The sequence below is a fragment of the Chenopodium album genome, chromosome 23, assembly GCF_948465745.1.
Source record: "Chenopodium album chromosome 23, dcCheAlbu1.1, whole genome shotgun sequence".
NCBI classification, from domain to species: Eukaryota; Viridiplantae; Streptophyta; class Magnoliopsida; order Caryophyllales; family Amaranthaceae; genus Chenopodium; species Chenopodium album.
Genome location: NC_137856.1, coordinates 16,249,452 through 16,264,423, shown reverse-complemented (window position 1 = coordinate 16,264,423; position 14,972 = coordinate 16,249,452). Strand labels below are relative to the sequence as shown.

General features: G+C 38.0%; 1 non-coding gene across 1 annotated transcript; it reads left to right on the top strand.

Moving 5' to 3' along the window:
- The first annotated feature begins 14,546 nt into the window (after positions 1 to 14,546).
- On the top strand, positions 14,547 to 14,652 carry LOC145609783 (small nucleolar RNA R71). The gene has a single exon (XR_014106078.1). It is a non-coding gene; the product is annotated as a small nucleolar RNA R71 (small nucleolar RNA).
- The last annotated feature ends 320 nt before the right edge of the window (positions 14,653 to 14,972 follow it).

Sequence of the window (14,972 nt, the reverse complement as noted above, 5' to 3'; positions counted from 1 at the left end):
TTGAATGCATTTGACTTTCATTTTATTCAAAAAGATTTGTTTGAATGTTTTTGACTTTCATTTGACTCAATTAGCTTCGTTGAATGTGTTTGACATTCATTTGACTCAATTAGCATTGTGGAATGCAATTGACTTTCATTTGATTCAAAAAGCTTTGTTTGAATGTATTTGACTTTCATTTGATTCTAAAAGCTTTGATGAAAGTGATTGACTTTCATTTGACTCAATTAGCTTTGTTGAATGCATTTGACTTTCATTTGATTCAAAAAGCTTTGTTTGAATGTGTTTGACTTTCATTGTATTCTAAAAGCTTTGTAGAAAATGTTTGACTTTCATTTGACTCAATTAGCTTTGTTGAATGCATTTGACTTTCATTTCAATCAAAAAGCTTTGTTTGAATGTGTTTGGCTTTCATTTGACTTTCATTTGAATGAAAAAGCTTTGTTTGAATGTGTTTGACTTTCATTTGACTCAATTAGCTTTGTTGAAAGTGTTTAATTTTCATTTGACTCAATTAGCTTTGTTGAATGCATTTTACTTTCATTTGATTCAAAAAGCTTTGTTTGAATGTGTTTGACATTCTTTTGACTTAATTAGCTTTGTTGAATGTGCTTGACTTTCATTTGACTCAATTAGCATTGTAGAATGCAATTGACTTTCATTTGATTCAAAAAGCTTTGATTGAATGTATTTGACTTTCATTTGATTCTAAACGCTTTGTTAAAAGTGTTTGACTTTCATTTGACTCAATTAGCTTTGTTGAATGCATTTGACTTTCATTTGATTCAAAAAGCTTTGTTTGAATGTGTTTGACTTTCATTTGATTCTAAAAGCTTTGTTGAATGTGTTTGACATTCATTTGACTCAATTAGCTTTGTTGAATGCATTTGGCTTTCAATTTATTCAAAAAGCTTTGTTTGAATGTGTTTGACTTTCATTTGACTCAATTAGCTTTGTTGAATGTGTTTGACTTTCATTTGACTCAATTACCATTGTGGAATGCAATAGACTTTCATTTGATCAAAAAGCTTAGTTTAATGTATTTGACTTTCATTTGATTCTAAAAGCTTTGTCGAAAGTGTTTGACTTTCATTTGACTCAATTAGCTTTATTGAATGATTTGACTTTCATTTGATTCAAAAAGTTTTGTTTGAATGTGTTTGACTATCATTTGATTCTAAAAGCTTTGTTGAAAGTGTTTGATTTTCATTTGACTCAATTAGCTTTGTTGAATGCATTTGACTTTCATTTGAATCAAGAAGCTTTGTTTGAATGTGTTTGACTTTCATTTGACTCAATTGGCTTTGTTGAATGCATTTGACTTTCATTTGATTCTAAAAGCTTTGTTTGAATGTGTTTGACTTTCATTTGACTCAATTAGCTTCGTTGAATGTGTTTGACCTTCATTTAATTAATTAACATTGTGGAATGCAATTGACTTTCATTTGAATCAAAAAGCTTTGTTTGAATATATTTGACTTTAATTTGCTTCTAAAAGCTTTGATGAAAGTGTTTGACTTTCATTTGACTCAATTAGCTTTGTTTAATTCATTTGACTTTCATTTGATTCAAAAATCTTTGTTTAAATGTGTTTGACTTTTATTTGACTCAATTAGCTTTGTTGAAAGTGTTTGACTTTCATTTGACTCAATTAGCTTTGTTGAATGCATTTGACTTTCATTTGATTCAAAAAGCTTTGTTTGAATGTGTTTGGCTTTCTTTTGACTCAATTAGCTTTGTTGAAAGTGTTTGACTTTCATTTGACTCAATTAGCTTTGTTGAATGCATTTTACTTTCATTTGATTCAAAAAGCTTTTTTTGAATGTGTTTGACTTTCTTTTGACTTAAATAACTTTGTTGAATGTGTTTGACTTTCATTTGACTCAATTAGCATTGTGGAAAGCAATTGACTTTCATTTGATTCAAAAAGCTTTGATTGAATGTATTTGACTTTCATTTGATTCTAAACGCTTTGTTGAAAGTGTTTGACTTTCATTTGACTCAATTAGCTTTGTTGAATGCATTTGACTTTCATTTGATTCAAAAGCTTTGTTTGAATGTTTTTGACTTTCATTTGATTCTTAAAGCTTTGTTGATAGTGTTTGACTTTCATTTGACGAAATTAGCTTTGTTGAATGCATTTGACTTTCATTTGAATCAAGAAGCTTTATTTGAATGTGTTTGACTTTCATTTGACTCAATTGGCTTTGTTGAATGCATTTGACTTTCATTTGATTCAAAAAGCTTTGTTTGAATGTGTTTGACTTTCACTTGACTCAATTAGCTTCGTTGAATGTGTTTGACTTTCATTTGACTCAATTAGCATTGTGGAATGCAATCGACTTTCATTTGATTCAAAAAGCTTTGTTTGAATGTATTTGACTTTCATTTGATTCTAAAAGCTTTGATGAAAGTGATTGACTTTCATTTGATTCAATTAGCTTTGTTGAATTCATTTGATTTTAGTTTGATTCAAAAAGCTTTGTTTGAATGTATTTGACTTTCATTTGATTCTAAAAACTTTATTGAAAGTGTTTGACTTTCATTTGACTCAATTAGCTTTGTTGAATGCATTTGACTTTCATTTGATTCTGATGTGGCGAAGAATGGTAGGTCGTTGGGCTAGCACCCCACCCTATCAAACAATATTTATAGCTTAACTAACCCCTATATAGCGTAGTGGCAAGTCAAGGTCGAACCCAAGGGAATGGAGAATAAATGCACGATGCCAAAATTAAGCTATTCCGAAATCTAGTAGGGGTATATGGTAGACACTAAGAATAAGCTAGGCAATGCAAAATTCTAGTACTAAATGAATGCTAAGACACTAGGGGAATGGATCCACATGCATCAACGATGTAGTTCAATCAACTCGGGGAATTAACCGATTAAGTCAAACAATGCGAGGGAAAACCGAAATTGCAACCAAGAGAGTATGTCAATCTATTCTCCTAGAGGTCTAATTAGCGTCAACTACATCAAACACTAGCTAGGAAACATCACAAGATATCTCAATCGAGTAAATGTAAGCCACAAATCAATGGTCCGTATCAATGTGAACTCACAATGCAATCTAGTGTGAATAACAAGGGTGATCAAGCCTAATCAAGCACACACATGCACAAAATCAATCAACCAATTTAATCACATCTCTCTAAAAATGCTAAGTATTAATGTTTTCTCTCTCTAAAATCTAATCTAATCTGAATTCCCCCCATGAAGATCTAATCTTCTCTCTAAATATGGAAAGAAATAACTATAATCCCAAGAGGAAGTTGGGAAAGACGTCCAAAAATAGACCCACGTTGGTGCGGGCGCTCGGAGGAGAGAGAGTGGTGCGCACGGGAGCACACCCAGGTATGTGCGCCCGCACACATCTGATGTGCGCCCGCACACATCTGATGTGCGGCCGCACACGACAGATGTGCGGCCGCACATTCCTCAAGTGCGCCCGCACACAACTGCAACTTCCTCCTTTCTTCTTTGCCCTTGCTCACGAGGTGCACGCATCCTAGATGATGATGATGGAGGACAAGGTAGGCAGCAACTTCCTTGAATTTCTTGAAGAAAATGAGCTATGAGGAAGGCATAAACAAGACTTTGAAGCATGCTCCTTGAACCTCACATTGACTTGAAACTTCTTGCACAAGCTTTAGGCATGAAAATCAATGGAAAACTATGGAAGGGAAGCCCGGGAATCCTTGGACAATCAATCACAACCTACAATCAAAGGATAAAAAGCAAGTAAACAAGAAAAAGCACGAAATAGAGAAATTAACTACAAAAAGCACGAAATGAAGAAAACACGAATAAAACTAAGGGAAACTAAAGAAAAGAAAGATAAAAAGAAATAAAAATCATCCAAAAAGGAACCAAATGAGTGCCAAAAATGTCACTCATCAAATTCCCCCAAGCTAAACTTTTGCTCGTCCTCGAGCAAAACAAAGCAAGAAAAAGAGAGGATGAAAATTTTATTGAAAACGAAAAAGGAAGACTCAAGATAAGAATATACACTAAAACTCATTGTCGTAGGAATCACGGTTGTTTTTAGCTACAACAAGCCCTTTAAACCCCAAAGTCGCCTATGAGGACGAGTGAGGTCTCGTAAGGGTATCCTAAGAGTTTGACCCATAACTCTCCACCAAACATCAATGAGGCAAACCATAAAAATAAAAGATAGAAAATGAAATTAAAACAAACCTTTACGAAATGAACCAACACAAAGACTACAATGCAAATGAATGACAATCTTTCTCAAGTAGTTAAGGTATGCACGTTCCAAGATATCCAAGGTTGATTGAAACATAGGGTATGCTAGGCATAGGAACTAGTTATCACAATTCACTTTCATCCCAAACAATCTTACCGCGTTCTTCCCACTAGTCTCAAATCTCCCCTTAGTGAGTGTCCCAATGATTCCTCGAAGGAACCGGAAAAGAAATATTTTAAGGCTACTCGACATCTTGACTATGCATCCCCTTTCCTTAGGCAATGACCCATGATGCCCTCCCTCGAATAGTGACTCAACTATCTAGGTCAAAAGGTCTTTCCCAAAGGTTGTAACGTAAGGCAATAAGGGTGAAGGTAGGCTAAAATTTGAAATTTGGTGGTTTTCCTAAAAGTGAAGCAAAGAGGGCGCCTTTCTTTACAAACACAATCAAGTAATCACCAATCCAAACAAAAATACTCACACCCCCAAGCTTATTCAAAGCTATAAACACAAACATATATACAAAAAGCGTGAGAACGCTTCCCCCCCAAGCTTAAATGGAGCATTGTCCTCAATGCTCAAAAAGGGAGAAAACTCACATTAAAATATTTTGAATTTTTTTCATTTTTTCAATTTTTTCCTTTTTTTTTATAATGCTTTGTCCTTGCCTCTTTGACGTGGGGACGGCTTTTTCGATTTCGCACTTATTTGTCCATGCCTTTTGTAATGTAGGACGGCTTTCACTCAAACTCATTTGCCATTATTCACAAGGAAATCATAACACAATCGTGCTTTCATAAAAACCTAACATTTCAACTTCTCCACCACAAACTCCATCAACATGATCAATTGCTTCACAAAAACCAAGAAAAGTAGAAAAATGAAACAATAGGCCAAAAATCTAAAGATGTGGCTTGAAAAGAAGGTATAAGGCTCAAATGGTTGCAAGGAGGCAAATGTAAACCCAAAAATAAAGAAAATGAATAAAAACTATCCTAAAAATGAAAAATACCATCCCGAAAAATGTGCCTTTGTCCTTCCTAGATAGTTCGGTCTCGTGTTTGAGAATCATACATCAAGCTTTATTAGATTAGGTTTGCATAGTCAAGGATCCATGCCGCTCATACAAGGAATGTTGAAGGCTAGAAAAACAAGTAACCTCACAAGGATGTGGCAAAAACTCACTAATGGTGTCAAATCAACCATGAGAAGCAACTACCAACGTACCACAAACAAGTAGAATCTGGCTTCATGATCCTCCTAGTTCAAACCAACTACCCTAGCATACACTATCCTAGAGTCAACCGAACATAATCTCAAACCGTGCATACCTGTACAACCTAGGAAGAAAGTCATGCAAAAGACAAGTCCAATGTACAATGTTCATCTCAAAAGAAAAGAAATGAAAAACAATGCCTCAAAATCACATCAAAATTAAAAAGAAAAATAAAAGACAATAAGAGAAAAAGGTAAAATAAAAGAAAGTAAAAGAAAAGAAAATGGAGACTTAGGAAAGGAAAACATAGGAGAAAAGCATGCAAAGTTCTAGAAAGCATGTTAAACACATAAAAATCCCAATCGATAAACAAGTGATCGATAGACAACAAAGTCACCGATCCCAAACACATTACGTCTTAACAAGCATCCATCCTCGAACCATTCAACTTCTCCTAAACTAATCCTATTCTATGCAACCAAGGAAAATAAAGAGAAAAATAAGAAAGATCTCACCGGCTCCAAGCTTAGCAAAAATAAACGAAGTAAGTAGAAGCCACCTCGTTGCATTCCATAAACAAAAGCTTTTGCTAAAGACCAAGTGAGAAAAAGAGAATAAAAGAATCTATATACAAAGAAAATTGTTAGTAACTTCCAAATGAAACCAACCGAAAATTCGGCAGCATAACGATAGGAAATGAAAAATATAAATCAGAGACAGTGAAACATCAGGAAACATCATCAGCAACAAGAATCATCGGAGCAATAGCAGAGCAGATAGATAAAGAACAGAGCGAGTCATCATCAAAGAAACAGCAGATAAAACATCACAGAGACACCAGAGCAGACAGAGGACATAGAGGCTAAGAAAGAAAAATGCAAAGTAAACCACTAGCAAGGAGGAGAACCGTGCAAACCATAACCAACCTAAACCAACTCCCCCAAGTTAGAAATGAGCCACCCCTCCCCCAAGCTAAACCCAACCATAGGGCAAACACAAAGCACAATCATAAAGCATGCATACGGAGAGGGGTAGCCAAAATGGCTCACTCGGCACTAAAGTAAGGGGTAGAACTAGTACTCCCCCCACCTGACGAAACAACTTCCTTCCCCTTAGCCCTACCCAACCTCCTAAGGGCATCAGCAGCAAAATAGTCAGACCAGTCATCCAAGACAGGAGGCCCTGAACGACCCCATCTCCCCTCAGTCTCAGGGGAAGGGAAAGGAGCAGGGTTTGCTGGGTCATAAGTCCAGTCACATCCTCCCGGCCTCCTGTAATCGTAATCCCCCTTAGAGGTCCCACGAATGGCACTATGCGCAATATGCGGGCCCTCCCAGTAGGGATAGCAAAGACGGGGCCCCACCGCCTTGTCAAAAGGCTCCCACTGTGGGACAGGGCCCTCTTGGACCGGGAGATAAGGATAATTCACATAAGGCTCAATATCACCCCTAGAAACATGAAAGTCATACACCCTCCTAGCATGATAATCATAACCATCCACAAAACAAGTATTTCCCATAGAAGAGGAAGACAATGCAATAGAAAGGGCATCAATCTTGGCATGCAAGCTAGATAAATCATGCAAGGGAGGGGACGAAGGAGGAAGAGGAGTAGGAGAAGAAGTTCGAGGGATACCTCCCTTAGATGAAGAGGCCTTAGACTTTGGAAGAACATTACCCGAAGAAGGCACGGATCCCCGACGAAAAGAAACCGGAATGTCTCTCTTGGGCGGCTTCCAAGGATAGGGCGAACTCTTGTCTCTCACCATCGACCCTTCATAGGGAATGAGGCACCAATCGGTTGTTCGAGACACCTTCCAAATAAACAAATCATCCATGATAGTGCGCTTGATGAACATTTGATTGATTAAGGCAAATGTACCCAACAAACAAGACGGAGACTTTTCTCTAGGATCCTTAATCTCCACAAGATCTCCAATCATGGAAGCATATTTTTTGTTAAGTGATAGCACGATGAGGGTGATCATACCCCCAATTTGAATGCTTCCCCGAGAGAAAGAAACCGTCACGAATATCGATGAAGCGGTCAAGCAAATGCCTAGCAAAATCAATTACATCAAAGTCCTCCAACATATCATCCCTATAACGATGAGCCAACCATAGCCAACTTAATTGCTCTTGAGAAATAGCTCCAAGAGATTCCTTGGAGAAAAATGCATAGGTTAGCATGCGGCTAAAATAGCGCATCGCTCCATGGACTATAGAGGCCGATTTGGAAGTTTGGGCACAATAAGTATCCTCAATAGAAATATCATCCCACCAATCATTCTCATCATACCTATGGTCGCGATGGAGAGCTTCATAGGCCGGATAAATCAAAGGCTTGCCATCAATAGGCTCCGGAAAGTTGAACATCTTGTTTAGGAATGAAAGAGGGATGGAATAGTCTTCATTGAATACTTGGAAGGTAAGTGTTGGACATTCATTATCGTCACCATCCTCTTGCACTTCGAGCGAAGATAGGAACTCAAAAGTGAGCCTTGCATAGGTGGGAGCATTAAGGTCAATGAAATGCTCAAGTCCCAAATTCCGAGCTAACATCCTCACATCATCATCTATCCCAAGAAGAGTAGTAGTGTCTCTATCATAGAATCTTGTGGAATACAATTTCCGTGAAGAAAGACTTTCAAATCTAGCCCAATGCTCTTGAACCGTGAACTTGATGCCATAAGTTTCTTTTATGGAAGAAGGTGGATCAATTGTGTTCCTCGATTTTGTAACCTTTGCACGCTTAGCTTGTCTTGAACCACCCATCTATAAGATAATGCACAATGAAAAAGAATTCAATAGTAGGAATGGTGTGCCGAAAATTAATCATGAACATGGGGAAAAATAAAAGGACAATATGACATGAGTTAAGCAAAATTTCAATAGAGGTGAATAATGCATAATCAAGGCATCACAATTGACACAAGTATTACCCCAAATCACAATTAACAAAAGCAACTATACTTCATACTACCAACAACCACTTTCTCCATTATCACCATCAACATCAACAAAACACCCTAAAACTAAACATATGGAAATCCAACAAGGTTCATGCCAAAATTTGTGAATGCTCAAGTAAAATCAACATCATAGATAGATTTCACAAAACCATCATCAACAATTCCACAATCATCATCACAAAAACAAGTGGTAGTAATGGTGGAGAGTATGAGGGTAGTAATAGTCATGCTCAAATATGAAAATTGAAACTTTAGCACATAAAACATGCAATTATACTTTCAATTGATTGAAATCACAACAATTAAGCAAGAAAAACACTACTACACATAAACATCCCCAACAATCATACCAACAAGTTTCAATTAACAAGTACCCAAAATTTTCAAACTAGGAGTGAGAAAATTACCTTTAAGGATGTAGAATGAAGACTTGGGGAGCAAAGTAATGAGAATTATGGAAAATTTGATGAGGAAAAATGAAAAATATTATGAGGAGAATGGAGAGCAACTATGAGCAACCACAATATACCTAAGGAGGAAGGAGAATGAAATAGGAGAGAGAGAGAAGGAAAAATCGGGTTTAAGAGAGGAGGGAAAAACACTCCCCACGTACACCCAGCAATGTGCGGCCGCACAAGAGGGATGTGCGCCCGCACAGTGCTCGTGTGCGGCCGCACAGTGCTGTTGTGCGGGCGCACAAAATCTGGGTTTTTATTCCCGATTTTCTTCCTCCCTCATCATGTGCGCACACCCCATGATGGTTATGAGGAACCATATAGGCAGTAGCTACACTTCATATTGGAGAAAGAAAAACATGAAAATCATGAAAATAAACACAAGTATTCACCATTCTCCATACTTACCCACCTTTCCAACTTAAGAATTGGGACAAGTTTACCTCAAATTGGCATCAAAATTGTTGGAATTAAACTCAAACCATCCTACAACATCAAACACAACAAAATTAGATCAAAAAATCATCATCAAAACCCAAAGAAAAACCAAAAGAAAAAGGAAGAAAAAGTTAGAAAACACGGGTTGCCTCCCGTGAAGCGCTTAATTTAGAGTCTTAAGCTAGACATCTTCCACCTCTTTCAAGGCGGATCATAGAGAGTCATGTCATGAATGACCCCCACGAACACTCCATCATAATACCTCTTTAGTCTATGTCCGTTAACATTAAAGGTTCTTGAAAAATCCAAAGGAGAAATTTCGATAGAACCATTTGAAAACACCTCTTGAACAACAAAAGGGCCGGTCCAACGAGACATCAATTTTCCGGGAAAAAGTCTCATTTTGGAATTGAAAAGAAGCACCTTATCCCCCGGAACAAACTCTTTCTTCTCAATGAGCTTATCATGCACCTCCTTAGTTCTAGCTTTATACAAGCTAGCACAATCATAAGCATCCAATCGAAGCTCTTCTAACTCATGAAGATCTAACCAACGTTGCTCACCCGCACTAGCCAAATCAAAATTGATCTTTTTAATAGCCCAATGAGTGTGGTGCTCAAGCTCAACCGGAAGGTGACAAGATTTCCCATAAACCAAGCGATAAGGAGTGGTACCAATAGGAGTTTTGAAAGCCGTTCTATATGCCCATAGAGCATCATCAAGCTTGTTTGCCCAATCTTTCCTACTCCTTGCAACCGTCTTCTCAAGAATTAACTTAATTTGACGATTAGATACCTCAACTTGCCCATTAGTTTGAGGATGATAAGGAAGACCAAATCGTTGGTTCACTCCATGCTTCTTCAACATCTTCCGGAAAGCATAGTGCACAAAATGTGAGCCATTGTCACATATAACCGCTTTGGGGATGCCAAACCTAGGGAATATTATCTTTTTGAACAATTTCATCACTACTTTATGGTCATTAGTGGGAGAAGCAATGGCTTCCACCCACTTTGACACATAATCAACGGCAACAAGGATATATTGATTCCCATAAGAAGATGGAAAAGGACCCATAAAATCTATACCCCAAACATCAAATATCTCCAATTCAAGTATTGGTTGTTGGGGCATCTCATTCCTCCTTGAAATATTCCCGGTCCTTTGGCATTGATCACAACTTTTGACATACTCCCAAGAATTCTTAAAGAGGTTAGGCCACCATAATCCACATTGAAGCACCTTAGAGGCCGTTCTTGAAACACCCATATGACCACCACTAGGATCCGAGTGGCACATCTTCAAAACATTTGGTATTTCCTCATTTGGCACACATCGGCACAACAATCCATCCACACCTCTTTTGTACAAGATTGGCTCATCCCATACATAGTGCCTTACTTCTCTCTTAAGCTTTCTTTTGATTGTTGGAAAAAGAAAGAGGGAACTCCCCACAAGCAAGAAAATTCACCAAATCGGCAAACCAAGGGAGCTCCTTCATATTGATAACATACAAAGAATCATCCAACATCCGGTCCTCTATAGGAGACCCATCGTCTTGAACTTGAAAATCTTCAAGTCTAGACAAATGATCCGCAACAACATTTTCAGCACCTTTTTTTATCTCGGATCTCAAGATCAAAAGATTGAAGTTCAAGGACCCAACGAATTAACCTCGGTTTGGATTCTTTTTTCCCAAAGAGATATTTCAAAGCCGCATGATCGGTGAAAACTATAGTCTTAGACCCCAACAAGTAACAACGGAATTTCTCAAAAGAATGAACAATAGCCAAGAATTCCTTTTCCGTTGTTGTGTAATTTCTTTGAGCACCATTGAGAGTCTTTGACATATAATAGATGACATGGAGCTTCTTGTCAATTCTTTGACCCAACACACCTCCTATAGCCGTATCACTTGCATCACACATTAGCTCAAATGGCAAATCCCATCTAGGGGCTTGGAAAATAGGAGTAGAAGTCAAAGCTTTCTTCAATTTATTAAAAGTTTCCAAGCAAGCATCATTAAAGACAAAATCAACATCTTTTTGGAGAAGATCATTTAAGGGCTTAGCAATAAGAGAAAAGTCTTTGATAAACCTCCTATAAAATCCGGCATGACCCAAAAATGATCTTACCCCTTTCACATTGACCGGGGGAGGCAACTTCTCTATCACCTCAATCTTAGCCTTGTCAACCTCGATGCCTTTATTGGAAATTTTATGGCCTAGAACAATCCCTTCTTCCTCCATGAAGTGGCATTTTTCCCAATTAAGCACCAAGTTGACCTTTTCACATCTCTCTAAGCATCTTTCAAGATTTTTGAGGCAATCCTCAAATGAAACACCTCCCACGGAAAAATCATCCATGAAGACTTCCATTTCCTCTTCAAGCATGTCCCCAAAAATGCTCATCATACACCTTTGAAAGGTCGCCGGAGCATTACACAACCCAAAGGGAATTCTTCTATAAGCAAAGGTACCATAGGGGCATGTGAAGGTTGTCTTTTCTTGATCCTCGGGGTGAATAGGAATTTGAAAGAATCCCGAATATCCATCAAGAAAGCAATAGAATTTGTGCCAAGTCAACCTTTCAAGCATTTGGTCAATAAAAGGGAGAGGGAAATGATCCTTTTTGGTTGATGTGTTTAGACGTCTATAGTCTATACACATCCTCCAACCGGTGACCGTTCGAGTTGGAATGAGCTCACCTTTCTCATTCTCAACTACGGTCATACCCCCCTTTTTAGGAACGACATGCACGGGGGAGACCCACCTTGAGCTTGAAATGGGGAATATAATTCCCGCATCCAAAAGCTTGGTGATCTCTTTCTTGACTACTTCTCCCATTTGGGGATGTAGTTTCCTTTGTCGTTCAATAGAAGGAAGGGTGCCTTCCTCAAGTGTTATGTGGTGAGTACACAAGGCGGGGCTTATGCCCTTAAGATCATCAATTGTGTACCCCAAGGCACCTTGGTGCTTTCTTAAAACACCACATAACGCTTGAGCTTGGCTCTCACTCAAGGATGCACTAACAATAACGGGATATGTAGAATTAGGGCCTAATAATTCATACCTAAGGTGTGATGGTAGAGGTTTTAGCTCTACCATGGGAACACCTTTACCTTCTTTGGTTGAGGCCACTTGTAAAGCATCTTGACTTGATATCCCCATGCAAGTTTCTTCTCCACTCCCTATATCGCCTTCATTAAGCAAGTTTTCATACAATTGCTCTTCCTTGGTTGAGATACCTATCTTTTCCTTGTTCAATAAAACACACTCAAGAGGATCGTTAGATGTGAGCAAGTGCTCATGCATGGAATTCACAATATTATCAAGCACTTCAACTCTCATGCAATTTTCTAAAGAAGAGGAAGGATATTTCATTCCTTCATTCAAATCAAATTTAATTACTTCCTCCCCTATCTTAAGAGATATCTTAGCACTTTTCACATCTATCATAGCCCCCGATGTAGCAAGGAAAGGTCTACCTAAGATGATAGGTATTGTAGCATCTTCATCCATGTCCAACACTACAAAATCAACCGAAATAACAAATTTTCCAACCCTCAAAGGCACATCTTCTACCTTTCCCTTAGGAATCTTGATTGATCTATCGGCTAATTGCAAGGTAATCTTTGAAGGTAGAAGTTCTCCTAGACCTAACCTTTGATAAACCGAACATGGCATAAGGCTAACACTAGCTCCTAAATCACATAAGGCATTATCAATTTGGGTCTTGTTGATAGCACAAGGGATGGAAAAATTTCCGGGATCCTTCAACTTAGGAGGCATCTTATTCATGATGATTGCACTACAATGCTCGGTAAGGCTAATGGTCTCCGCCACATCACAAGTCCTTTTTCCACTCAAAATTTCCTTAAGGAACTTAGCATAATTTGGCATTTGCTCAACAACATCGGTGAAAGGAAGAGTTAAATGAAGTTGCTTAAGCATCTCTACAAACTTCCCAAATTGCTCATCCAACTTATATCTATTATATCTTTGAGGATAGGGAAGCCTTTGTTTGCAAACCTCTCTCTCTTTCTCTATCACCTTCTCTACTTGTTTCTCACCAACATTTTCGCTCAAACGGCATTCATCACCTTCAATTTCAATGGAATTCTTACTAGTTCTCTCATTAGCAACACTCTTCTTAGGCACACCTCCATCAAGGACCTTACCACTTCTAGTAACAATGGCATCCATAGGGTTCCTAGAGTCTAAGCTAGGTGGAGTCAAAGAAGAAGAAGAGTTTGCATATTCCTTGAATATACTAGTCAATTGAGAAAGTTTTTCACTCAAATCTTTGTTATAAGCCAACATGTAATTAAATTTCTCTTCATTCAAAACCATACACATTTCCATAGTCTTGGCTTGCTTTTCAATGACATTTTCCAAAAATTCCCTAGAAGAAAATGATTGGTCATGAGAATTATCATTTAAACTTTGAGCATTTGGAACTAAATCAATTGGGGAACCATCTTGAAAACTTGCTTGAAAATATCCCCTAGATTGATTATTCCAATTACCCCTAGTTTCATTTTGGCTCCTTTGTTGACCATAGTTATCATAACCTTGGTTATGATCCCCATGTCTATAGCCATGACCATGACCTTTACAACCATGATGGTTATAGTTACCATGAATCTCTTGGCATTCATGATTTCTATAACCTCCATTTTGGTTATAATCATGATGATTCATATGATAATTCCTATTTCCAATATTCCTTTGAACATCATTTCTAGGTTCACAAGCATGATTATTGACATAATTCATGTGTTCAATTTCACTTCCATCACATTCACTACAAGAAACATTTGGGCACATAGAAGCATTATGATCATTCATTCCACATAATTGACATGGCCAACATTCCACAATCATGCAACAAGTAGAAAGATTGGAGTTAGAGTGAGAAGATGTACCTCTCCCCTTAACTTGGGAGGGAAGAATTGGAGCTTGGGAAGGAGGCTTCTCAAGCTTTTCCTTGAGGGACTTAACTTCTTTCCCTAAATCCTCAATCAAAGTGGTCAAATCATTAATGACACTAAGTTGTTCAATCGAGTAACCCTTGCTTGTTGGTTCTCTTTCCACTTCTTGCCAATTCATATAATGACGAGCTACTTCATCAATAGCATCAACCACTTCTTCTTCCGTCTTGTTCATGATTGGGCCTCCGGCTCTGGCATCCAAACTTGCTCTCCCATGAGAACTCAACCCACCATAAAAGATATGTATGATTTGATAGGTAGGAATCCCATGGTATGGACACTCCCTTTGATAATCCTTAAATCTTTCCCATGCTTCATAAAGGCTTTCATTAGGCTTTTGCTTGAACCTTTGAATCAAAGCTCTTGCTTCCGCCGTTTTCTTTTGAGGATAGAAACGGAACAAGAAAGCTTTGGTGACATCATCCCAAGTTTTCAAGGAATTGGGCTTCATCTCTTTATCTAGCCATTCCAAAGATCTTCCTATGAGGGAGAAAGGGAACAACTTAAGGCGGATGAATTCTTGAGAAACTCCATTAATCTTGATTGTGTTACAATATTTTTCAAACTCCTTAAGATGGTTCAATGGGTCTCGTTCTTTGCCCCACCATATTGTCTCCTCTCAATAAGAGTGATCATTGCCGGCTTTATTTCAAAGTCATTCTCCGGTGATATAGGTGGAGCTATTGCGC